The sequence below is a fragment of the Phalacrocorax aristotelis genome, unplaced genomic scaffold (assembly GCF_949628215.1).
Source record: "Phalacrocorax aristotelis unplaced genomic scaffold, bGulAri2.1 scaffold_56, whole genome shotgun sequence".
In the NCBI taxonomy this organism is placed as follows: domain Eukaryota; kingdom Metazoa; phylum Chordata; class Aves; order Suliformes; family Phalacrocoracidae; genus Phalacrocorax; species Phalacrocorax aristotelis.
In genome coordinates, this window is record NW_027441356.1 from 270,086 (window position 1) to 295,314 (window position 25,229).

Here is a 25,229-nt window from a genome sequence, read left to right on the forward strand (position 1 = left end):
TGAGCCCCAGCCTTTTTTCGGGAGGCTCATTCTGCTCCTGGGCTTCTCTGGTACTGTTCCTTGAGTTGGTTGCAGGTTTTGAGCTGTCTAAGCTCTTTGGGTAGGTGTGTTTTGACATTCAGAGATGGGGAGGTTTCTGGTTGAGGTAAGAGATTAAGGAGCAGTCAAAGTTGAGCAGCAGATATATATTAGGAAGTACACTTGTACGAGCTTTTGTTTTCCCTTGGGTCAGTAAGTTTGTGTTGGGTGTTCAGGGGTAGCAAGATGGTCTAATAGTGTGTTTTGGATTATTTGGTTTTGTGGGGGTGTTATGGTTTTGTCTGGGTTTTTTTGTTTGTGGTTTGTTGGGTTTTTTTGTGTGTGGTAGGTTTTTTGTTTGTTTTGTCTTGTTTTCCAGGAATTTTGACTTGACTGAAGGTAGAACCTTATATTTTTTCCACCAGTTTTGCCTGTGTTGTGCAAGTTGTTGACGTTATCTCTCAATAGGACTGATGGTGAGATGCTGCGGTAGGGGTTAGGGTGAGTGTGTTGTACACATCTGTATATGGAGCTCTAGCCTTCCTTCAGAAAGCAGCAGGGACGTAACGCATAGTGTGTGTCGGTGTACGGGACTGCTCGTCGCCTTTCCCGATCGCCCGCAGAGTACCACGTTGTCCCGAGAACCTTTGCAGCTTGCGGCAGGTCCCTTGTAGATTATAAGCATCAGGGCTTCTGTTATTTTGTGGGCCTGTAGAGAGCACGGAGTCTGCGGGAAGCCGGAAGGTGGGAGGTGCTCGCAGAACGCGGGGCAGAGGTGGGAAGGGCGGCTCCCGAGGAGCGGCTGACAGAGGGGCTTTAGGGGTGCAAATACAGGGCAGGAGCTGTCGGGAAGGAGTGAGGTTCCTTCCCTGACAGTTCAGGAGGAGAGGAGGGGTTTTTGAAGTCTTGGTACCGGGGAATGGTTGGGAAAGGGGTGTTTAAGTGTTAGCTAATGGTCGTGTTCTGTGTGCAAGCAGCCTCCGGTAGCCCAGTCTCCTTCCCCGTATGTGTCAGCATGGCCACTCGAGCGTGCTGTCTGCCGAGAGGTTCTCCACGCGGCTGTTCATGGAGTCGCTCAGGAGTGAGTTACCTACAAAAGGAGAGTGTGTCGCTACACCAGCCATGCCTGTTTGCTTCCCGTATTGCTTTTGGCATTTGCCCTATCGGTGTCCGCCTGTGCTTGAGTCATCTGACACGAACTGTGATTTTTGTGTGTTGCGTGGTTTGACTTTTTCTTGCAGTTTAAGTAACAGGTCGAGGGTTAAGCAGGACAGTCGAGCGAGGCGTGACGGCAAAGGCGAGCAGATGGCGTCGTGTGCTGTGACGGGGCGGGCTGTGAGGTCACTCGTCTGGGATTTCTGCCTTTGGGGTCTCTGTGTTGCCGAACAAGTCGGTCAAAAGGATTTGTTAGTTTGTTTTGCGTGGTGAGCTCTTGCTTTTGGAAAGCAGTGTCCAACATCTGTGTGCCTCTCCGTATTTCCCCAGAAGTGGGCCCGGCATTGAAGGTGACGGTTCCCCAGCCATCGGGGACGGACCGAGAATGCGAGCAGGCACCTGACGTGGCCACTGACCCGGGAGGCACGGATTGGGAGGTGAGCGGAGCCGTGTTGGCACGGTAGGGGAAAGGATGAGTCTGGAATGTGGCTGTTGGTGGAGATGCATGGCAGGGAGCCGGACACGGAAGGGAGGGGGCGAACAGAGCATCGTGAGAAGGTAGGTCAGCACGTGACAACGGAGGGGTCGTGCAGTGTGAGCACCTATGTGACTAGTTAATGAAGGGACTCACAAAACTATATGCAAAGCGGGATGTCTGCCCCGAGCTCGTTGGGCAAGGTGAGCGATGAACAGGGAGCCGTAGCAGCTGTTATTTTTGAGGTGTGGAATTGTTTGTGAGCGGGCGGCCGCTTCCAGGCGCAGGGGTCGCCTTGTCTCTCTGGTTCTCTAGGCACCGTAGGTGGCGGCGGCCACGACATCCAGCCTCATTAGAGCGTGGGGGAGCGGAAGTTCACGGCGCTTCCGAGGAGGCTGTTGTTGCGGAAGTGGCCGGCGTTGAGTGGTGCGATGCTGAGTGATGGCACCTCACGTTTGGAGATGAAGAGTATCCGTGTGACCGCAGCCCCATCCTACGTAGCCTGTGTGGCCTTTTTAAAGGATGGCTTTTGAGCCCCCAGATTTGGAAGGGAAGCTGAGGGGCCGATGCGGTCTTTGTGCGGGTGGCCGGTCGGTTGCGGGAAGCGCAGGTGGGGCGGGCAGGGGTTGTAAAATCAGCGGAGGGTACCGTTCAGAGACCGGACACGTTTGGGCCGAGAGAGGTTGTGGTGTCCTTTCTGCAAAACAGAAGCATCTGCCAGGCAGGGGAGTTCCTGCCTGTGCTTGTGCTGTTGTGTGGATTTTGTAGTCTGTCTTTGTTCCTTACTGTACTCGGGTCTCGATGTGTCTGTTGTTCTCCGTGCTGAGCAGGCACCTAGGTAGCAATATTGAGGGTTTTGCAAGCCCTGGCTCATCGGCATAATGGTAACCGAGAGCTTCCTTTCTCGCATTTTAAGTCTACTGCATAGATTTGTCTTGTGTCTGAAATATTAGACCTTTATAGAAGGTCATCTTTTTGCAGCGGTGATTAAGGCGGCCTCGATACTGCTGCTGAGGAGCAGTCTGAATACGCAGAGCCCTTTTCTGGGACTTGTTCCCTGCACCTGAACGTTCTGAGGTCTTTAAGAGTGGCTTGTCGCTCGTACGTCGTCCTAGTTGTGGGTATATGGTTTTATTGCAGGTGATGATGGTACGTGACTTCTCTGCGGATGCTATAGCTTCTTCCTCGCTGCCGTATAGATCTTCTCGCCCGGTGGCATCTCTGGGCCGGAAGTCCGTCGTCTCGGTGAGAGTTTTCTTAGGTGCCTCGATCGCGTCGCTTGTAGTATTTGTGAGCGGTGTCGGTCCGTGCACGTCGATGCCTGTGTCAGAGCTGCTCCGCCTGGGGGTGTAGCAATGGTAGAGCGGAGGAAAGAATAGCAATAAGAGTATATGGTTAATGTTAATATGCATAGACTGTTTTGGCAACGCCCGTACAACCCTCGTCGGAGCGAGTGGCCGTTGGCAGCGGGCGAGGATGGTAATTTCCGGGGTGTTTTGTGGGTGCCGAGGGGATGACCGTAGCTGCCTGGGAGAGGCAGCTAGAGTGCTAGCTGAGCAGAGGGCACCTCTCAGCTGTTCAAGCTTGTACGTGCGTGGGGCTTAACATTTGATTGAAGGTATTTCCTTTAATGGCATGCAGTAGTTGGGCTCTAGATGGTATTCCTACGTGGAAGCAAGACCTGTGGAATGGTTAAGCTGTTGCTGTGCGTCCAGGTGACTTGTTCTATCATGCTGTTCTTGCAGAGGATGAAGATGGAGCTGTGCAGGGTGATGGAGCAGAGCTGAGTAGAGCACACTAAGGCAGCGGGTCCGTGTGCGGGATTAAAGGGAGGATGCGACCGAAGGCTATTTGAGGAGCATTTCAGGCGAGCTGGGTCGCAGTGAGGGGGCGCATGGGGCTGGTGACTTTGTTCTCTTTGCTCTCAGGAGCACAGCGCTATCCCTAGGGGCTGGCAAGGTTCTAATTGTGGGGCCGGCGCCCATCGGGTGCTTCTTTTTGCGTTACAGTTTAAAGCGTGGATCGCTCTGATGTTTGAGGAGTTTCTGGGCAGTTGTCGTCTGCGGCGTCGTTCCCAGATGCGTGAACAGCTCTGCTCTGTCGCTGTCTGTTTTCAGGGAGCGTGATTTCTTCCCTGCATCCTTACGTTCTTAGGTCTTGTAGCTGGGCTTCTTGTGCCTCCTCCCTCTCAGTTTTGAGAGGAACTTCTTGTCACGGGCCCTGACGCTCTTCTAATCATTTTGGATCTCGTTAGGGCCTCCTTGCATCCCTGTCAGGGTTCTGCAGGTCTTGTTGCTGGACGAGCTCTTCCGTCCAGTTGTCTCTGTGTTTGCCGAGAGCGTTCTCTCGTCTTGGAGGCGCGCAGTTTGTAGTGTTTCTCATAGCGTTGGTGTGTGCGTTTTGTGAGTTTGGCTCGGAGCCGCCTTGCTGGCCGTGTAGAGTCGGGTAGGTGGCACAGCAATGAGAGCTTAGGGTTCATCTGTTGCTGTGCTAAGGCTGTTGGGGGAAAGGTGGTACCGTCATCTCGGATGGAGTGGCCCTCCTCAGCAGGCAAGGACCGTAATCACCGTGACGTTTTGTGGGCTCGGAGGCCGTGACCGTGGCTATCTGGGAGAGGCAGCTAGAGTTCAGCTGAGCAGATTACCTCTGCAGGGTGTTCAAGCTTGTACGTGCGTAGGGCTTCATGTTTGATGTCATATGTTTGTTTTTAATGGCAGGTTATAGTCGGTGTTCAGGAACAGTTAAGGTACTGCTGTGCAACCAGGCGACTTGTTTCGTATTGGTTTTGGAGATGCCGAGGGACGAGTCGTGCAGGGCGACGGAGGGGAACTGAGGGGACCGATGTAAGCGGGTGAGTCGGTGCGTGGTGTATATAGAGGGAAGATGTGACCGATGCCTCTATGACTCCATTGCTCCTTGCGTTTGTCTTTTGTTTTGGTTTTGAAGTAGCGTAGCAATGAGCAAAGGAGGCAAGTCGAGCAAGGCGAGTGGTGATTGGTGGGCTGAAGTAGCAGCTCTTTTCTGAGGTGTTGTGTTGCTGGTGAAGTTATAAGCAACGCGTGTCGTTTGGGTGTTACGGACGGCGGGCGAGGTGCCGTGTTCAGCTGCAAGTGACGTAGGCCGGGTGGGAGGCTGTCGAGGGAAAGGGGTGCGAGACGGGGATCGGTGCGGGCAGGCTGTGGCATCGGGCAGCATCTCAGGAGGTGCCTTTTCGCTTGGCTTTTTGCAGGTGCCGCTGGCAGGCTCGGAGTGCTGCTGCCGCACGCCTATGAGAGGTCTGAGAAGGTGGGGCAGCGGCCAGCATCTAAGACCAGAGAATGCTGTGGTCCGTCGTCGAGCTCTTCAGTTTTGTAGGTAACACGTGGGCCGTCTTTGGAACGGCGTATGAGCATTAGAAGTGAGCTGGGTAGTAATGAGGAAGTCACGGGGCGGTGATTTCTCACGAGCGTAACGGTAGTTTACTGTGTGTTGATACGTTTGGTGCCACAAGCGATGACGGAAGCGGGGTGTGATGCTGGAATCTGTGCAGAGCAGGTGAGCCGATGGGCATGTTCGTTTTGATGAGGGGGGTGCTCTGGAAGAGATCTGTGTTGACCTGTGTGATACTTATTGCTGGCTCTGGGTTTTTTCCTTTTTTACATGATGAAGAGGCACCTGGCCACTGCAAGAATATCCTGGTTAGCTGGTGTGTTTCTTGTTGTGAAAGGATGCATAATCTGACCCATCTGAAAGCCCCACAGTGTGACTTTTGTTAGGAAGAGATTTTGAAAAATTGAGATATTTCTTATTCAGTGAGGTTGCATTCTATGAACTTGCCATCAGAGTGCATCTTAGAGACAGTGTCTTTGTCAGCAGAACTCATCAGCACAAGACTTGCAAAGTATTGCTTTTTTTTAAAGACAAAAAAATCTACGGTCCTTGCGGAGATCCAAGCACAGCACATACTCCAAAGGTTGATGGCATTGGTAGTGCTTGGGTTCTCAGTTGTAACAGTCGAGATACCATAAAATGCGGTTCGCCTGCACGCTTCGGTACAGCCGAACGCATTAGCAGGTCTGCCGGTCCTTCTTGGTAGCCCCGTGTATTGCAACACTGGGGATTTGATTTGTGTGGTTTTTTGTTGTGGTATTATTTTTTTCCCCCCCCCCAAAAAAGTAAAACTGTATCGGGGATCTCTTCACTCACCGATTCTTCTGTCATAAATGAAAGTTTAAAAAAAAGCTAACATCGTCTGATTTACGACGTGACTTGCGCTCTTTCAGCTGTAACTGCCAAGCAGATGTAGGGTACGATTTGTTAGGTGTACTTAAGCAGGTAGGTATTTGTTGTAAATATTTAATGAGGGGCGACTGAATGTTGTGGGGGGGTGTTTCCTGCCGGTATTTTGAGGGAGCGCTCTTAAGTACTTTATTTCAGTCTCGCTTTCGACGCGCGTTTCCCTGGCAGTTCAGCAGCATCTCTTGGGCGGGGCAGCCGGGCGGACGTCCCTCCCGACTCCGTAACACGCCAAAACCCCCCAGTCACGTTGCTGCTGTGTATTTTGGAGATAGATAATCTTATGGCGGGCGTGAACGGCTGTGCGAGTTGAATGAACGCAGAAGGAAAATGGAAAGCTTTTAGAGCCTAGACGCTCATATTGGATGTGCGTAAACACGCGCCCGCCTTCTCAGCACAAAGTGAATTACTGAGGTTTATTCTTAATTTTTTACGTTACTCTTTCAAGTTTGACACGCTTCACTTCAGGCTTCGTGGAGCCAGGCAGCAAGACGTGCGGCGGCAGGGCGAGGGCTGTAGCTGCTGCGGTGGGTCTGTAAGCGGAGGTTCCGGTTCCGGTACAACTTTGCCCCGCAGCCTCACGGGGTTATCTCCCCGCAGCGGTGCCGTAAGGAAGGGATGAGACGTTTTCCAGCACCAGCCAGAGCGTTCAGTGTTACGCGAAGGATCTGTTCAAAATGGTATCGGTTAGTCTTAATACCGTTTTCAAGCGTTCCAATCACTCTAGCTTTTAAAGGATGTGTTGTGTTTTGACGTGACCCGTTTGCCTGGAATCTTGCTGCGGCTCAATTTCCTTCCTACCCCTTATGCTGACTGAGCTCCTCCATTTTCTTCTGTGCTATTTTATTAACGTGCTGAAATATAGTTTGGGATTTCTGTTTTTCAGATGTCGTCTAAGTGTCTCGTGATGCTCAAGAGATGCCTGCCGGTTGTTAAGCGTGGTGAAGGTAAGGGGCCATCCCTCGGCCTGGAGGCTCCTGGCTCTGTCTCCAGCGGGTGCCCCGCAGGTGCGGCCGCGAGGGCTGCCCGGTGGGGAGAGTCGGGGCCCCCAGGGACCGGGGCTGTTTGTCACCCCGGGGAGCCCGTCCCAGTGCGGGAACATGTCCGAGCGGAGCCCGAGAGAGATGTGACACCGTCCTCTGGCACGCTCCTGCTCTGCCGTGGGGCAGCCGCCAGCCTGCGGACAGGGGCTGGGGGGGCTGCAGCTGTTTGGGGGGCTGCCCCACCTTTTAGATTTTAGCAGAGCTCCCCCTTTTCTGGGGGGTGTGGGAGGGGTGTGCGTGTACCTTTGTAAATGGCACTATTAAAGTAATGAGCTGCAGGTTGGAGCAGGTTCCCTTGTTTAGTGCCCTTCTTGGGGGTGAATAAAATTGGGGGAGTCCTGGGGGGGGTGTGATGATGTCATGTGGGGTGCCCCGGTGTCACTGGGGGAGCTGATAATGCGTCAGAGGAACAGGTGAGTGGGGGCGTCATGTAGGGGTTCCCCCCCAAAAAGGGGGGTTACAGCCCCAAAATGCCTGAAAATTCAGGGGGGCTATTACAAAAACCTCTTATATATATTGACATGTGTAATATTAATTTATAGATGCATAAAGGGATTTTGAGATAAGAACTTATCTCTCCTATATTATATAACGGATTTCGGGATACAAAAATTCTGCATCGAGATGCAGGGTTTTAAAACACAAAAGTAACTCGACCGTCTATATATCTAGATCAAAAAATAAAGGAGTTTAAAGTGAAAAGGATAGATGAAGGAATTCAAAGCAGAAGAAAGTCTGACTAGAGCGAGCATCTACGCTTAGTGTGTGTTACATAGTCTAAGTAGATGTGTAATCTAAATAGAGGTTATATAGAGTGAAATAAGCCGAGGTATAACTGTAAGTAGATGTCTAAATAGAGAAGTCGAAAAAGATTGAAGTGTCAAAGGGTAAGTAAGCAGATAGCTAGCCTAAATAGCTGTTTTATGTACGTGTTAATATGGAAGTCTAAACAGGTATGTGTAAAGAGATATTCTGTGTAAGTGTAAATAGCCTAAATAGGTGTAAGTGTAAATATAATAGCTAAGTCTAAACAGATGTTGTATGTAAATGTAAAACAGATAGTATATATAAAATATAGATGTACTCCGTAAGGATGTGTAAGTAGACACATAGTGCAAATGTCTATGCTATGTAAGGTTTTAAAATGCACGTTGATAGAGATGTTTATAGAGAAGATTTAAAAATTAGACACACAGCCCACCCCCCAATCAACTGAAGGCACAAAAGCGCTTTCAAATGCTGCCCCTTCCCCGTTCTCCTTCTCCCATCCCGATTTGGGGCCGATTCCCCCAAATGGGGACTTTCCCCTCTGGGGCTGCGTAGGCAGCCTGGGAGCTGCTGCCAGGGCAGACACACACTCCAAAGCCCCTGAGTCTGGGTCTGCAATGGGGGGTGAAAAACCCCAAACAGGTTTGGGGGAAAGAAAACAATTCGGGGCTCTTGGGAAAGCCCACTCCTGCTGGGTTTGTGCAGTTGGAAAGGAGGGGGGTAAAAAAAGCGGGGGTGGGGGGGCGGAACCCTGCTAACCATTCTCATGCACAAAAGCAAAAAATCGCCAATTTCAATGTTGTGGAAAGGGTGAAAAAAACCCGGAAGTGAACCGTTTGGAAAAGCAATCCCAACTTTTACCTTATGGAAAAGCAAAAAAAAAAAAAACCCCAAACGGACAAAACCAAAGTAACCCGAACAACAACAAAAAAAGCCAAACCATCCAACCGGAAATCACCAAAACTAAATAAACCCACCGAAAACCCTAAACTGGGGAAAATTTGGGGTGAAACACCGGCAGTTTGAGGGGCATTGCTGGGGCTTATCTGGAATGGATTCGCCGGAGCGGGTCAGTTATCTGGAGCGGATCATCTGCTGCAGGTTAGCCCAGGTGAGTTGCCCGTTGTGGATTATCCTGGGGGGACCCCCTGGTGTCAGTCATCCCCATGCATGTTCCCCGTGGCGTGTCTGCCCAGACATGCCCCTGTCCAGCGGTGTCCGCCTCCTCCCCCGCCCTCCCTCTGCGTGTGTCTGTGCCCTCCCAAACGCTTTCCCCTGACATGGCCCCCCCGCATGACTCTTTTTTTCCCCGGTGACGTCCTCCCTCTCCCTGGCCTCCTGTTCTGTGCTCGCTGAAGCCTTATGCTTACGCAGGATGAGCAGAGCAGGGTGCTGGCAGTGCAGAGGCGAGGCGAGGCGCTGCCAAGCCAACGAAGCCCAAGGCTCAGCAGCGCACAAGTCCTTTGCAGGTCAGCCACTGGCACCTGGTCTGCCTGGCTGCCCCGTGCCCTGACGCACAGCTGCCCCCCTCACCCCAGGCAGCCTGCCTTTGGAAGGGCAGCTGTGTTCCCCTGATTGATTTTCTTCTTTAACCCTCTAGGACCTGTTGACTTGCTGCTCTCCCTGTCACAGCCCTGATGCCGCAGGCCTACAGCAACTGATGGGGCTCACTCCGGGGGGGTGGGGGGTGGGAAAGGGGACCTTTCTCCCCAGGTCGTTTGTGCTGCTTCTCCTCCCTAGGGCGTGGGGTGGGGGTGAGTGGGGCAGGAGGGAGGACGGTAACGGCCACCTGATTTTTAAAGCAGTCGAGACGGAAGGACTAAAATGCTCGAGGCACTTTGGTGGTGGGCGGTGCGGAGGCAACGACTGACACTGCTGGGGCTGCGGGAGTGGGGAAGGTGCAGAGAAACATGAGCTCTGCGCACGCAGTAACAGTTCCGTTATCCCGGCGAACGTGACCCAGAGCCGGCGCGGGTCTTGCCCCAGAGAAGAGTCACGGACGTCGTGCCGCTGCCGCCGTGCTGTGCTACGGCAGCCGGGAATCGCGCATGCGGAGTGGCGATGGTGGACCCTGCTGACACCGTGCGGCCAAAGTGCGGTACCGCACCCGGAACAGACGCATGCGCAGTGGCGACGATGTGTCACTGCTCGCTGCTGCCACCGAGCGACCGAACCGCGGAACAGCGGGGGCCAGCTGCGCTACCCTGCTCGCGGCAGTCACCGAGCGCTCAAAACCGGGTACTGCAGACGGGCAGCCGCCCGTTCCCGAGGGTGAAGTTTTTTCGCTGGTCGCTGCTGCCACCGTGCAAGCAGATTCCGGTACTGCAGCCAGGCAGTTCCGTATGCACAGTGGCGCTTTACTTTCTGCCCCTGCTTCCACCGACCGCCCAAACGCTCGCAGTGCAGGTGGGCGGCCGCGCATGCGCAGTGGCGCCTTTTTGTGCTCTCCGCTGCCACCGTGCGACCAAACCGCGGTACTGCAGGTGGGCGGCCGCGCATGCGCACTGGCGCCTTTTTGTGCTCGCTGCTGCCACCGAGCGACCGAACCGCGGAACAGCACGGGGGGAGCTGCGCTACCCTGCTCGCGGCAGTCACCGAGCGCTCAAAACCGGGCACTGCAGACGGGCAGCCGCCCGTTCCCGACGGTGAAGTTTTCCTCTGGTCGCTGCTGCCACCGTGCAAGCAGATTCCGGTACTGCAGCCAGGCAGTTCCGTATGCACAGTGGCGCTTTACTTTCTGCCCCTGCTTCCGCCGACCGCCCAAACGCTCGCAGTGCAGGTGGGTAGCCGCGCATGCGCAGTGGCGCCTTTTTGTGCTCTCCGCTGCCACCGTGCGACCAAACCGCGGTACTGCAGGTGGGCAGCCGCGCATGCGCAGTGGCGCCTCTTTCTGCTCTCTGCTGCCACCGTGCGATCAGACCGCGGTACTGCAGGTGAGCAGCCGCGCATGCGCAGTGGCGCCTTTTTGCTCTCTGCTGCCACCGAGCGACCAAACCGCGGTACTGCAGGTGGGCAGGCGCGCATGCGCAGTGGCGCCTTTTCTTCTCTCTGCTGCCACCGTGCGATCAGACCGCGGTACTGCAGGTGGGCAGGCGCGCATGCGCAGTAGCGCCTTTTTGTGCTCGCTGCTGCCACCTTGCGATCAAACCGCGGTACTGCATGTGGGCGGCCGCGCATGCGCAGTGGCGCCTTTGTGCTCTCTGCTACCACCGTGCGACCAGACCGGGGTACTGCAGGTGGGCAGCCGCGCATGCGCAATGGCGTCTCTTCCTGCTCGCTGCTGCCACCGTGCGATCAGACCGCGGTACTGCAGCTGGGGCGCCGAGCATGCGCAGTGTCGCCTTTTCTGCTCTCTGCTGCCACCGTGCGATCAAACCCGGGTACTGCAGGTGGGCAGCCGCGCATGCGCTGTGGCGCCTTTTCTGCTGGTCGCTGCTGCCACCGTGCGATCAGACCGCGGTACTGCAGGTGAGCAGCCGCGCATGCGCAGTGGCGCCTTTTTGCTCTGCTGCCACCGTGCGATCAAACCCGGGTACTGCGCGTGGGGGGCCGCGCATGCGCAGTGGGCCTTTTTGCTCTCTGGTGCCACCGTGCGACCAAACCGCGGTACTGCAGGTGGGTAGCCGCGCATGCGCAATGGCGTCTCTTCATGCTCTCTGCTGCCACCGTGCGATCAAACAGCAGTACTGCAGGTGGACAGGCGCGCATGCGCAGTGGCGTCTCTTTCTGCTCTCTGCTGCCACCGTGCGATCAGACCGCTGTACTACAGATGGGCAGCCGCGCATGCGCAGTGGGCCTTTTTGCTCTCTGCTGCCACCGAGCGACCAAACCGCGGTACTGCAGGTGGGCAGCCGCGCATGCGCAGTGGCGCCTTTTCTGCTCTCTGCTGCCACCGTGCGATCAGACCGCGGTACTGCAGGTGGGCAGCCGCGCATGCGCAGTGGCGCCTTTCTGCTCTCTGCTGCCATCGTGCGATCAGACCGCGGTACTGCAGGTGGGCAGCCGCGCATGCGCAGTGGCCACCCTTTGTATTCTGCTCGCTGCTTCCACCAAGCGACCGAACCCCGGGACTGCAGGCGGGAGCTGCGCTACCCTGGTAGAGATTTCCACCCGCCCCTTACCCGATCGCGGCAGTCACCGGTCGATCAAAACCGGGTACTGCAGACGGGAAGCTGCCCGTTCCCCAGGCTGAAGTTTTCCTCTGGTCGCTGCTGCCACCGTGCAAGCAGATGCCGGTACTGCAGCCAGGCAGTTCCGTATGCGCGGTGGCGCTTTATTTTCTGCCCCCTACTTCCACCGAGCGCCCAAACCCTCGTACCGCAGGTGGGCAGCCGCGCATGCGCAGTGGCGACCTTTTAGCTCTCTGCTGCCACCGTGCGACCAAACTGCGGTACTGCAGCCAGCAGCCGTGCACGGGCTGTAGCGACATTTTGCCGCGCTCACTTCTCCACGCCACTTAGTGACCCCCCGCACGCTACGTGGTGACGTCACCGTGGGGGCCGGAACCGTGTAGGCACAGCCCCTAGCGACAGGTGTTGACCCCTTGCGATAGCCCGTTGAGGGCGGTCCTGATACCCCTCGCCACGCTCTTAGCAACGGGCCCTGCCCCCGGCGATGGGCAGGCGGGCCGTCTGATGTCCGACCCACCTGGCCCCACCCACCCACTTTGGTGCTGTGCGGTGCACTTTGCTCTCTGCTGCCACCCTGCGAGCCTTCATCCCTCGGGGGGGCTCGGCCCGCCCCTTTTGCGGGGCGCTGTGGGAAGGGCGGGGGCGGGGCCCGGGGGTCGAAGAGCCCCAGCCGGGGCTCGGGCAGCTCTTGCTGCCCCTGGGCTTCTCTGCCGTCGGTGCTCCCGTGTTCCCTCGGGCGGTCGCAGCTTTGGGGCTGTCTCAGCCCCCCGGGCAGGCGTGCTCTGGCGTTTAGAGAAGCGGAGGCGTTGCCTGAGGTAAGGATTCCAGAGCTTGGCACTCTTTGGCAGCATCTGTACTAGAAAGGTCCCTTGTGGCCTGCTTTGCTTTTTTTCTCCCGGGATGTTGTTTCGGGCGCTGAGGGGGCGGTGAGACGGTTTAGTGGTATGGTGTTCTGTTTGGGGTTTGTTTTTTGCTTTGCTGGTTTTCTTCCCCCTTGTGAGATCATTTCATTCATTTATCATTTCATATTATCATTTACCCCGCGCCATTTCCGTCCCCTTTGGGCAGCAGCGGATCTGCTGCCGCTTCAGGCGGCCGCTTTCTCGAGGGCAAGGAGCTGGGACGACAACGGGCCGCTGCAGGCTCTGGTCAGGGTAAGAGGCTGTTCCCTGGGGAGCCGGCGCAGGGGGAGCGGAGGTACGCACGGGCACTTGTCGGTGCCCCTGGCCGGTAAAGGGAAGGTTAAATTGTTAGAGTGCAAATAAATACATTTTATTTAGGGAGGAGTCGTGACTAAATTTAATCGCACCTATTACTGAGCAAACCAGGCAGTCATTATTCCTAATCTGTAATTAAAAAAAAAATAAAGGCAGTCCTTTTTTATGCCATAAATAGAGTTGCGAGTCATTAATAGCTCAATCTAAATACAGCCGTTATTACATCAACTGCAGGCATTAATGACTCCTGATCAGAAACAAAATAAGGACAGTTTTAGAATCTACAATGAAAATTGAACTGGAAAGCTAAATTGGGAGTGGGTAATACTGAAATTGTAACAGGGCTGTTAGAAAGTTCAGAGGCAGCGACAGCTCCTGCTTCCAACCCAAGCAGTAAACGAAGCTTTAGATTCTTAAATGAACAGAAATAAAGGTGAGCTGTTAAACAGTGGCTGGGTTCAAGCGTAGGCATTAAGAAAATTTGCAGGTGCGGGTGATTCCTGACGAGAACTAACAATTCCAGAAGATTTAGATTTAAAATGACAAAGCTAATGGAGTGCCACAACCGCCCGGATGTAACTGCAGCCGCTTTGGGGGAATGCCCCAGCCCTCCCCAACCACCGCTATTAATTACTGCCAAGGAGAGCGAAAGTGAAAGTAGAAGCAGTGCAGGTGAAATGCGAGCAGTACGCTTTTCCTAAGTCATCTCTTCGTGTCAGGAGAGGAAAGAAAATGGAAAGAAGATGTTTGCAGGGGGTCTGTGCTGGGTTGCCTGCGCGTCTCTTCCGTGCGTCCTTGAGGAGACATTTAGCTCCTGTTGGGCGCTCGCAGGTGGAGACAGGGCGAGCTGGAGGCGGGATCGGTGCTGGCCCTGAAAAAGGGATGGGCAACGAGCTGAGAGAAGAGGGGGCAAGGGCTGAAAAAGGATCTCCAGTTCTGCAGGGAAGGCAGCGGGATGTGACTCGGCAACCGCTCTGAGGAGTGCAGGGTCATTCGCTGCGATGAAGTCAGGGTCTGCGGCTGGCCCGGAGAGGCAGCAGAAATCCCAAACTCTTTGCAGGGGTACCGGCCAGATTAGGGCAACACCTGAACAGTAAAACCATTTAGGGGAAGCAGAGCTGGGCTGCACCGCGTGGCCAACCTCCCTCTTCTCCATGAGTCCCAAAGGGGCAGCTCCAAGAATGTGCTGAGAATTCATCCCTTGCGCTAAAAATGAGACGTAAGTAGCACCCACCCGTGAATTTTATTTTCTCTCTCGCTCTGCGGCTCCTGCCTGCTTGTCTCTCCTCAGTGCTCACCTGCACCCGTGCTCGGATGGGGCAGCTGAGGGAAGGTGCTGCCATCTCCCCAGCCCCGGCGGACCGCCCCTCAGCTGTGTCCTCTGTCAGGGAGCGTCGTCATCTCTCCTGCCTCCCAGAGCGTGTCCTGTAGTGGCAGACGCGCGGGCTTTTCCCTGCACGCGCATACGGGAAGGGAAGGGAAGGGAAGCACAGTGAGAGCTGGGCTTGTCAAAGAGTAACGGGGGTGGTGGGAAGCGTAGCTAGAACCGGAGAGCTACAGCGCAAAAGCAAAGCAGACGGGACACAAAAGTAAAATGGTGCACAGGAATGCTGAGGCGAGAACTCCCGCAGCACACAGGAAATCAGTGTCGGAATCTATTTTCTTCTGACTGCCAAATTAAAAATAATGGCACGCTTTGCAACGCTAAGCTCGCTCTGATCGTCTGAACTGTTTCTTTCCAACTCCCCACCGCCCCCAGCACACCGTTCAGCCTCCTCAGCCTGAAATGCCTTGTTTTCCTTCTTTTTTTTTTTTTTTTTTTTATGACAGGGCAACTTCTGTTCCCGAGGTGGTGCCCACAGTACAGCTATCTCTTCGAAGGCAGTTTGGTTTAGGTCAGAGAATGTTTAGCCTGGGCTGAATCAGCCTCTGTTTCTATTTCTGGAAATCATCGGTCCTGTGCATAAAGCCCGGAAAAAAGGAAATATGAACCAAAGGACGTGGGGCCTGCAGGGGTAGGAAAATATTTGAGAAGAGGTTCAGTGGGGAAATGATTGTTTGTCTGTGGGGCGTCCAGGCAAGCAACCCAGCTGCTAGAAAGCGGCGCTGTCCCCAGGATGGCCTCGGCGGTCCCGTCGGAGTCGGGGGAACAAGGACAAGGCAGGGTGAAGCATCTGACCTGCCGTGTGGAACGTGACTGTACAAAGCACGTGTGATGCACTGCAAGTTCATTTGTTTAAACTGTGAGTTAAAGAAGGTGTGCAGTTGCTTTGTAAACAGCCGACGCTCTAAAGCTACACCCGTCTAACTGCTAGCTGTATTAAATCTATCGTATTGCTGTTTCTGCATTAAAAAAGTAACAAACCAACACACCTATGTAAGCACGTCTAAGTACAATGGAAAACCACTGTTTAACGCGTGGCATGTGTGGGTTGTTTTTTTGGGGTGGGAGGGTGGGGTGTATGACAAAAACCTGCGAGAGACACACGCGCATACGCACATGTCATGTTTAGCGCTCACCTAAACCCAAAAAAGAAAATCCACTCTTTATTTTGCAGCATTAGCATTAGCTTCCAGCGCACAGCCTGAGCGCGTACCTCTGCTCTCACCATCTGCTCCCTCTTCAACCGTGTGTGGCTGTCATCATCAGCTTGCACAGGCTTTCCTCGTGCAAGTTTCCGCGACAGCTTACGAGAAGGCAGGGAAACAAACCCAGCAAGACGCGTAGTGCCTTCCTCTATGGGCTCCGTCCAGCCTTTGTTAAAATGAGCAGAAAAGAAATCTGCTGCTGCCTTTACCCTGACTCGCTCTTACAGAGAGCATCTGACTTGACCCGCAGCAAAGCGATGCCCCAGGCAGCAGCACGTATTGGCGCGGACCGTGGTTTCACCCACCTGTTTTACTGCGCCGGTCCTTTCCCACGGCCGATGCCGCAGATGTGGCGCGCCCCACCCCCAAACCTCTTTACGAGGGTTCCCTGGGCTCTGCAAGTCGCCTGCTGGACGTGTTGCTGATTCAGGCACGGGCAAAGTCAGCTTCTTCGCTGGCCTCGGGCCAGGGCAGCCACGTACTCGAGGGAAACTGAGAATATCTCCAGCGAGATCTCACCGGGAGGCTGGGACCTCGTCAGTAGGGGAGAAAGCCAAGCGACTGACACTGAAAGGGAGCTCTTTGCTAGGCTGTAGATCGTAAAGTTAACAAAGAAAACAAACCTGCCTTTTTAAAAATGCCCTCTTTTGAGTCTGCCACGTTTGATACAGATTTTTAAAATTGCAGGGTATATCTCCTACAGGCCTCATGCAAAGGGGAGTGAGTACCTCTGGCTCTCAGGACAAGGGGGTCCCTCAGGAGCCCAGGCGCTCACGCCAGCCGGCATCTGGCACAGCACAGGGCAGGAGCTTTGGCAGTAGTACGTGAGCTGAGAATGAGAGTCAGGCAGCACTGCACGCTTCTCCTGTGAGCCGCCGAGGCTCGCGCGCTGTACCTTCCACAAATAAAAGGCCAGAAGAGTCAGCATTTCTGCTAGTTCCAGCCTCATCCGTACCCTCGTTAGTGTAACTGTAAGCGAGCGTCCCGTAGCGACTGGGAGCGTGGCAGCTGGGCTTCCTGCGCTGCCTTAGGTTGTGCCCTTGGAGAGACCCTTCTCCGAGCCCCGGGCTGGGTGGGCTGCGGTGCCGTTCAACGCTGAATAGGCACGAAGGCCTATAAACAAAATGTATTTATATTGCACCCATACCCGGCAGCCAACCGCCGCTTTATTTACGTATTCTGCACCTCCTGCCGACGCTTTTAAACTTAGCCGATATTGCCGCAGTTTTCTCTGACGGGGCAGGGGACTGCCACGCAGCAGGGGGAGTTTCTGGGTGCCTCCCACGGACACAGACGTCCTCAGCTGGGTAGGGACAGGGTGAGAGCTGGAACAACTCTGCTGACATGTAAGGGCCGTCCCAGGGCAAGGCTCCTCGGTCTGGGGGCTGAAAGGCGAGCCGCGCTGGGTGGTTGGTGTGGGAGTTGTGGAGCAAGTAGGGGAAAAAAAAAACAACAAGAAAAAACCATCTAAATGTTTCACAGCAGGTAGAAAGCTTGGCAGAAAGCAAACTGAATGCTGTAAAGACAAAAGCCGAAAGCCGGCTATGGACTGTACGAAAAGAGTCAGTGCCACGGAAGGAGGTTATTTCTTCAACTGACCATAGGAGGCTTTTTGTGAGATAACACAACACCTCTTCTTTCTGCTACGGCGCGGCACCGCAGCAGTAATGGGCCAGAGCGTGCGAGCGCCTTTGGCAGGATCGGTAACGGCCGGGGCACGGCCGACCGGCCAGCCCACCTTCCGCACAAGGAAAACACCATTCCCCTGGAACGCCACGCAGACCCAGGACGGGTAAGGCGGAGGCCGAGCCCAGGCGCCCCCATTGCCAAGGACCACCTTGGCCTTGCAGCGTCTCACGCTTCGGGGTGTTCTGCTGGCCGTGGCTAAGCTCAGGCCCTCTGCTCGTGGCTGCCCCCGGTCCCCCGGCGCCGGTCGGGCCCCAGCCCCCAGCGCGGTGCGGCGCAGGGCAGTGACCCAGCAGGGCGGCCCCACGGGCCCCAGCCCCCCACCCCCCGCCGTGCCTGCGGCCAGGGCCCCGCGGCCGCCGGCCCCTTCCTCCTCTGCCCGCTCCCGTCGCGGACGGCTCGGTATGTGTCACGAGGGGCAGCCCCGTTGAGCAGCTCTCGGAGGGCGCGCGGCTCTGCCCGGCCGTGACCGGGGCCCGCAGGGGTTTCCCGCTCGCTCGCTCGCCCCGAAAGGAGCTGGCCCCGAGCCGGCGCGTCCCCCCCCGCCCGGCCCACGGCGCCCTCGCGAGCTGAGCGCGGCCCGGCCAGCAGGGGGCGCTGGCGCTCAACGGCTGGGCGCGGGGGCGGTCCGGCGCGGGGGAGGGGCCGGTGGGGGCCGGTCCTTCCGGCCGCCCTCTAAGGGCCGCCCCGCGGGGCTCCGGCTTCCGGTGGCGCAGCGCGGCGGAGCGGAGGTGGGAGCGGTGCGTGGGGCGGCTGCGCCGCGAGGTGTCTCTTTGCGGTGCCGGGGCCCCTCTGCGGCCCGGCGTGGGAAGCCCGTGGCCGGCGGAGACTGCTCGGAGCTGGGCGGGGAGCACCGCGGCAGTCCGACCGCAGGCAGCCATCCCCTGCGGTGGCCGCCAGCTCCTCAGGACTCCTGGAGGCCTGGCAGCGCCCGACCCTCGCCTGCGGCAGCCGCCTGGGAGAGCAGCGCGGCCGTGGCCAGGGGCCGGAGAGCGCTGGTGAGTGAGTTCGGGCAGCGGTGGAGGCTCCGTGCCGGGCCCGACCCCGGGCCCGGGCCGGGGTGGGGGGGGGGCGGCTCCGTGCCGGGCCCGACCCCGGGCCGGGGTGGAGGGGGGCGGCTCCGTGCCGGGCCCGACCCCGGGCCCGGGCCGGGGTGGGGGGGGCGGCTCCGTGCCGGGCCCGACCCCGGGCCGCTCCGGGCCGGGGTGGGGGGGGGCGGCTCCGTGCCGGTCCCGACCCCGGGCCGCTCCGGGCCGGGGTGGGGGGGGGCGGCTCCGGGCCGGTCCCGACCCCGGGCCGGGGTGGGGGGGGGCGGCTCCGGGCCGGTCCCGACCCCGGGCCGGGGTGGGGGGGGGCGGCTCCGGGCCGGTCCCGACCCCGGGCCGCTCCGGGCCGGGGTGGGGGGGGGCGGCTCCGGGCCGGTCCCGACCCCGGGCCGCTCCGGGCCGGGGTGGGGGGGGGGGGGGCGGCTCCGGGCCGGGCCCGGGCCGCTCCGGGCCGGGGTGGGGGGGGGGGGGGGCGGCTCCGGGCCGGGCCCGGGCCGCTCCGGGCCGGGGTGGGGGGGGGGGGGGCGGCTCCGTGCCGGGCCCGGGCCGCTCCGGGCCGGGGTGGGGGGGGGGGGCGGCTCCGTGCCGGGCCCGGGCCGCTCCGGGCCGGGGTGGGGGGGGGGGGGCGGCTCCGTGCCGGGCCCGGGCCGCTCCGGGCCGGGGTGGGGGGGGGGGGGCGGCTCCGTGCCGGGCCCGGGCCGCTCCGGGCCGGGGTGGGGGGGGGGGGCGGCTCCGTGCCGGGCCCGGGCCGCTCCGGGCCGGGGTGGGGGGGGGGGGCGGCTCCGTGCCGGGCCTGGGCCGGGGTGGGGGGCGGCTCCGTGCCGGGCCCGGGCCCGGGCCGGGGTGGGGGGGGGGGGGCGGCTCCGTGCCGGGCCCGGGCCCGGGCCGGGGTGGGGGGGGGGGGCGGCTCCCTGCCGGGCCCGGGCCCGGGTGGGGGGGGCGGCGGCTCCCTGCCGGGCCCGGCCCCGGGCCGGGGTGGGGGGGGCGGCGGCTCCCTGCCGGGCCCGGCCCCGGGCCGGGGTGGGGGGGGCGGCGGCTCCCTGCCGGGCCCGGCCCCGGGCCGGGGTGGGGGGGGCGGCGGCTCCCTGCCGGGCCCGGCCCCGGGCCGGGGTGGGGGGGGGCGGCGGCTCCCTGCCGGGCCCGGCCCCGGGCCGGGGTGGGGGGGGCGGCGGCTCCCTGCCGGGCCCGGCCCCGGGCCGGGGTGGGGGGGGCGGCGGCTCCCTGCCGGGCCCGGCCCCGGGCCGGGGTGGGGGGGGCGGCGGCTCCCTGCCGGGCCCGGCCCCGGGCCGGGGTGGGGGGGGCGGCGGCTCCCTGCCGGGCCCGGCCCCGGGCCGGGGTGGGGGGGGCGGCGGCTCCCTGCCGGGCCCGGGCCCGGGCCCGACCCCGCGGTGGGGGGGGGCGGCTCCGTGCCGGGCCCGGGCCCCGCAGAGAAGCCCTGGTCGGGCATCGTTCGCTTTTGCACAATGTAGGGCTTTCCCCGTCGATTTTCTGTGTACTGTGTTTTGGGCCACCTGAAACCCTTTGGCCGGGTAGGTTTGGTGCGGGGAGATGGCAGGTCTGGAGCCTGAAAGATCTCGGGTGGGGGGCGGGGGAGGTATTTTTGCCTTAAAACTCTGAGCCCACCTCGTGTGTCATGTCGTGTTATCACGTCGTGAGTCTGGTGACTGTGGCAAATGGCTCAGTTGGGCGTTTTCTGATAAATAACTTCTGAACGTGTGCGTGTGTAGGCACGGGGAGATTTGTGCAGGGTGACAGAGCCCTTTGTGCTTCTGTGCTAATGTCTACCTGTTCTAGACCTCCAGTGTTGGAAAGCCTTTGTTTAGTGCCTAGTTGTGCCTGCGTAACAAATGTTTTAGCTGCTGATGTGTTATACCTCTGCTGTGAACTTTTTCCTGGGTGGCTTGATTGTTTCTGGTTGTCCGTGTAAATCTAGGCAGATATTTTCTGCCCGGTGGTGAAGTCTATCGCTTTGGATAACAAAGGGCAGGAGAGCAATAAAGAAAAAGGTGATTCGTCTGCTGCAGCTCCTTGGAAACGATTCGTTCCTTATTTTCTGCCGTTGGGGAGGTGTTGTGCTTTCCAGATAATGCAGCCTCTCCTGTGCCTGTCCACGCCGTGCATTTTTGTCCTGCCCTTGCTTGAAAAGGCTCTCCTTGCCTTCTTCCTCTGTGCTGCAGTTGGCTTAATCTCTCGCTGCTGCTGCTGGAAGAGGGATAAAGGGAGTGTTGTTGATCGGGTTGTTAAAAGCTTTTTCGCGGGCTGTAACGCGCGGGAAGGGGTGGGCGGGGGGGGGGCGACTCAGTACGGGGGAGGGGGAGGATCAGGCTGCGGGGAAAATGGGAAACCAACATCACCCTTCCCTCCTACGGCGCAGCCCGGCTGCACGGCTCCCCGGGGATGCCCCTGCCCCGCGGGTGTACCGTGTGTGCGCCCCCCGCGTGGGGCGGGGGGGGACGACACCCCCCCACACAGTCGGCGGCACTGGGGCAACCCCTGCCCCAGGGCTCCGCGCTCGTACCCGGCTCTCCCCGCTCCGGCACGGCACGGGGCTGGACGCACCGAGGAGACCCCGGGGCGGCTTCTCGCGGCTGGGCGAGAACAGGGCCTGGCCCCGAGCAGCCGAGCGGGCACCGCCGGTAGCTCGGAGGAGCGGGGCCGGCTCGGCTCGAGGCGTCAGAGCGAAAAGGGACGAGAACCGTCCCGGAGCGTTGGGGGGGCGGCGGATGGTCCGGTGGCCGGGTTCGGCTCCGTGCCGGGCCGTGGGGCAGCCGGAGCCGCGCCGGGGGGCAGGTGAGGAGCCGCGTGGCCGGGCGCGCTGTGGGTCGGCGGGTTTCGGCTGTGGGGTCTCCCGGTCCGCGGAGTCCCCGGGGGGGGGTTGCGGGCAGCAGTGGCCCCGGGCCGAGCGCTTTCGTGGGTCGGTGGTTGTGTTTTGGGGCCGAGCCCGTGCCCGGCCGTGGGGAAGTAGGGGCAGCCCCACCCGGCTCTCGGCTGCTCCTCGTCGGGGTCGGGCGGCGGCGGCGACCCCGGCGGGGGCTCCTGTGGTGCCGGGCGGGTCCCCCCTTGCCCGCGAGGCAGGCAAGGACCCTGGCTGCTGCCGCCGCGGTTTGCTGGAGGCGGGCTGGGCCCGGCCCCCTGTGGGGTTGGGGTGCGGGCCCGGCGCTGCCGGGGAAACGCGGCCTGCGAGAGCAGGAAGAAAGCGCTGCCGGGCTGGCGCTGGGCTGCCCCGCCGGGGTGCGGGGCCGGGCCCGCGCAGTTCAGTTCCCAAGGCCTCCCCGACAGTGCGCGCGTGGGCCGTGGGGGTGCAGGGCTGCGGGGTGGCTGCGCTCTCCGCGGCCCTGAGCGTTGCCCGTGGGGACTGCGGAGGGGGCCGGGACGCAGCCAGGCTCAGCTGGTTTGGTCCCTGAACGGGGAGAGCACAGCTCTTCTGTTCCTGGGCCTTGAGAGCAGGCTCCTGTGGCTGACGCCAGGGCCCTGAAACAGATCGAGTCGTGCGTTTTGAGGGCCTGAGCGAGGGGACTAAGTCGTGTGGTTTTGGGCTGAGGAGCAGAGGTCAAGTGCTGCATTTTTGGGACTTGAGAACAGGCTCAGCAGCTGGGCTTTTTGGCTCAGAACCGGTCCCAAAGTGAGCTGGTTTGGGGGCCAAAAGCAGCAGCCGGTTTGGCTGCTTGTGCAGGCTGGGGGGTGGGGGCATTGGGGGCTGCAGGGGAAAGCAGGGGTTGGGCAGGGTACGAGGACCCTCCCCGGAGGTGGGGGTCCGGTCACATCGGACCCCGAAGTTCGGGAGGCCGGCATGCACCAGAGCGAACTCGCCACCTGAGGCGGGTCTCTGGAGGAAGGGTGCTTTTTGGATCCAGCGCAGCGCACCCTCTTTGGGTCCAGCTCTTCTTTCTGCGCTGCTTAGAATAGTTATTAACCAATTAATTAATCATACAAACTAAGTCACAACAGCTCTGTCGGCTCCATCATGGTTCGGAGCTCTGAATCGGTTTCACTTGGTGTCTGACATGTTTTTTCCCCGAGGAGAGGCTAAGTTTCAAAGTTAATTAGTTTTCTCATAAGTGTGTCAGTCAATAAAATTGAGTTACGATTGTTAAAACCACAAAGGTGACAGGAGTCTCACGGATCTGGTCTATTTCTGAAAATGTATTCATCCCATGCAAATGTCATCGGGATACAGATCATCTGCACTTCATGCTCTGACAAGACAAGATGCTGAGACAGGGATGAGCTCCAAAAGGACTGCTGAAAAGAAAAAAAACGCATTCCACAGTCATGGGGTTTTTTTGTTTGCGTTTGGGGGGGCGGGGTGGCTTTAACAAAAGAGTGCAGTGTTGGCCGGCAGCAGCCTGCAGAGCACTTTTGCTGCCTGATCTCTCCTTTTCTTCTCTTCCACTCCTCTTTCAGGGCTGTAATTGTCATTTGGATAGTTTTAGAAGAGCAGTTAAGTTGCTCGCCTGTGTCAATGTGCTGGTAATACCAGGAAGGTGAATGCTTGAACCGGTCGGGCGGGTAGGAATGAATAACTTGGCTGCAGGTAGAACTTCTGAGGGAAGACCAGCAAAACCAGGAAGCAAATAGCAAGTTCCCAAAAAATGTGCGGGTGTCAAACACAAAAGTTTTATTGCCGAATGTTTTTGGGAATATGTTCCCAATGGCTATTTTTAGTAAACATAAATTTTCAGGAGATTCAGGGTTGTGCGTGGCAAAACATGTCCCTCTGTTTTTGTGTCCTGCCGCACAAACGGCCGGCGGCAGGGCTCTTGTTCCCTGCTCTCGCTATTGCCACAGCAGGGCTGCGATATTTAGACCTAAGAGATGGGTTTAGGAATGGAAGGAGAGAGAACGCCTGTGTTCTGTAAGGGCTATGAATGCTGACCCTTTGTCTCCGTCTGCCGCTTTTCCTGTGCGGGTGATGAAGCTGTTTTACTTTTCTCTGTTGTTCCAGGTCTAAATAGCTGCGAAGCTGTCGCCGCTGTGGGTGCGCAATTTGTGTTGCTGTGTTTCTGTGGAGTTCTAGCTACGGCTCGCTTCTAGTGTGGCCAAGCGTCAAGGTAGGGCTTTCAGCTTAAAGCTTCAGAAGCGCTGCGCGCCGAGATGGGTGTAGGTGAAACTGCTGTTGCGCCTGCAGCTGTGCTCGCAGGGATGCTGGGTGGCTCTGCATCAAACCGGCGAGGTGCGCGTGGACCTCCGTCGGGCTGCGCCCTGGGTGCGCGAGCGTGCGGTGTTTTTGCTGTTCCGGCTTGCATGTGCGAGGGCTTAACGTTTGATTTAATGCATTTCCTTTAACGGCAGGCTGTAGTTGGGCTCTAGACGGTATTCCTACGTGGGCGCAGGAGCTGTGGAATGGTTAAGCTGTTGCTGTGCCTCCAGGTGACTTGTTCAGTAACGCTGTTTTTCCAGGTGCAGATGGATGAGTCGTGCAGGGCAATGGAGGAGGGCCCAGGGGAGCGCTGTAAGAAGGTGAGTCTGTGTAGTACTGGAGGGAAGATGTGACTGATGGCTATAGGGCTCCATTATGGGTTTTACTCTTTTTTTTTTTTTTTTTTGTGATCCGAGGGTGCTAAGCGATGAGCCGAGCGTGATCTGGGCCCTGGAGGTGAGTCAGGCAAGGTGACCGGTGCTTGGTGGGCTGGAGTAGGTGTTCTTTTTCAGGTTATTCAGGGTTTTTTCTCCTTCTCTTCACTTTCCCATCCCAATTTGGGGCCGATTCCCTCAAACGGGGACTTCCCCCTGTGGGGCTGCTTATGCAGCCTGGGAGCTGCTGCCTGGGCACAAAAATACCTCAAACCCCTTACTCTGGGTCTGCAATGGGGGGTGAAAAAACAGAAAGAATTCTGGTGGAAAGAAAACAACTTGGGGCTTCTGGGAAAGCCAACTCCAGCTGGATTTGTGCAGCTGGAAAGGAAAAAAAGGGTGGTGGTGGGGAAGGAACAACCACCTAAAAGCACCCACCAACCATTCTCATGCACAAAACCGAAAGTGAAAATGACCATTTTTTGTAGGGTAAAAGCACAAAAAGTCCCCACAGAACTCAGTAGTTTGGAAAAGCAACCCCAATTATTACATTATGTAAAGAAGGCGGGGAAAAAAAGAAAACCAAAACAAAACCCTATCACAACCCTGATGCCACATGCCTACCAGCAGTTCCTGGGGCTTATTCTGCGGGGGTGGGGAACCCAACCTTGTTCCCCAGGTTTGCTGTGCTGCTTCTCCTCCCTCGGGCATGCGGGGGGCAGTGGCATGGACAGTAGCAAGCACCAGACGTTTTTAAGCGGTCGAGAGGAAAGGACAAATGCTCGAGACGCTTTGCTGTTTGGTGCAGAGGCAATGAATGGTGCTGCTGGGGCTGCGAGGGGGAAAGGTGCAGAGGAATAGAAGCTCTGTGGATGCAGCCAAGTTACGGTTTCTGGATGGTATTAATCGAGAAGAGTAATTCAGATAATGCTGCTGCCCAGCGACCAGAATTGGGTACTGAGCCCGGGAGCCGCGCACGCGCGGTGGCGTCCCTGTGATCCCCATGGCTCTCTCCGCAGGTAACAGCCCTGCGATGCTGCGGTGCCTGCGAGGTGATGCCGCCGTGCTCGTTGCTGCTTCCTGGTAAGGAAAGGCCTCCTCCGCTCCTGCTGCAGCGTGGTGGTGTGTCGGACACGATTCCCTGTGTCGGGTGAGGCCTAGGGCTGCCGGCGAGGTGAGCGAGCGCCTTTGGTGGGTGCAGGGGTGTCTCCTTGCGTGCCTGCACTACTGGGGCTGGTGGGATGGGAAGCTTCAAACGACCCGCCGAGGCAGGCTTCTGGTATGCTAAAGGCGAGTGGGTGAGGGCAGCCCTA

At 58.4% G+C, this 25,229-nt stretch overlaps 1 long non-coding RNA gene across 1 annotated transcript in view; it reads left to right on the forward strand.

The window, feature by feature from the left end:
• The window catches only part of LOC142051400 (uncharacterized), a 61,765-nt gene extending 37,799 nt beyond the window's left edge, over positions 1 to 23,966 (forward strand). Inside the window, exon 2 of the long non-coding RNA XR_012658460.1 lies at positions 23,803 to 23,966. This is a non-coding gene — a long non-coding RNA (uncharacterized LOC142051400). The remainder of the gene's footprint in view (positions 1 to 23,802) is intronic.
• The last annotated feature ends 1,263 nt before the right edge of the window (positions 23,967 to 25,229 follow it).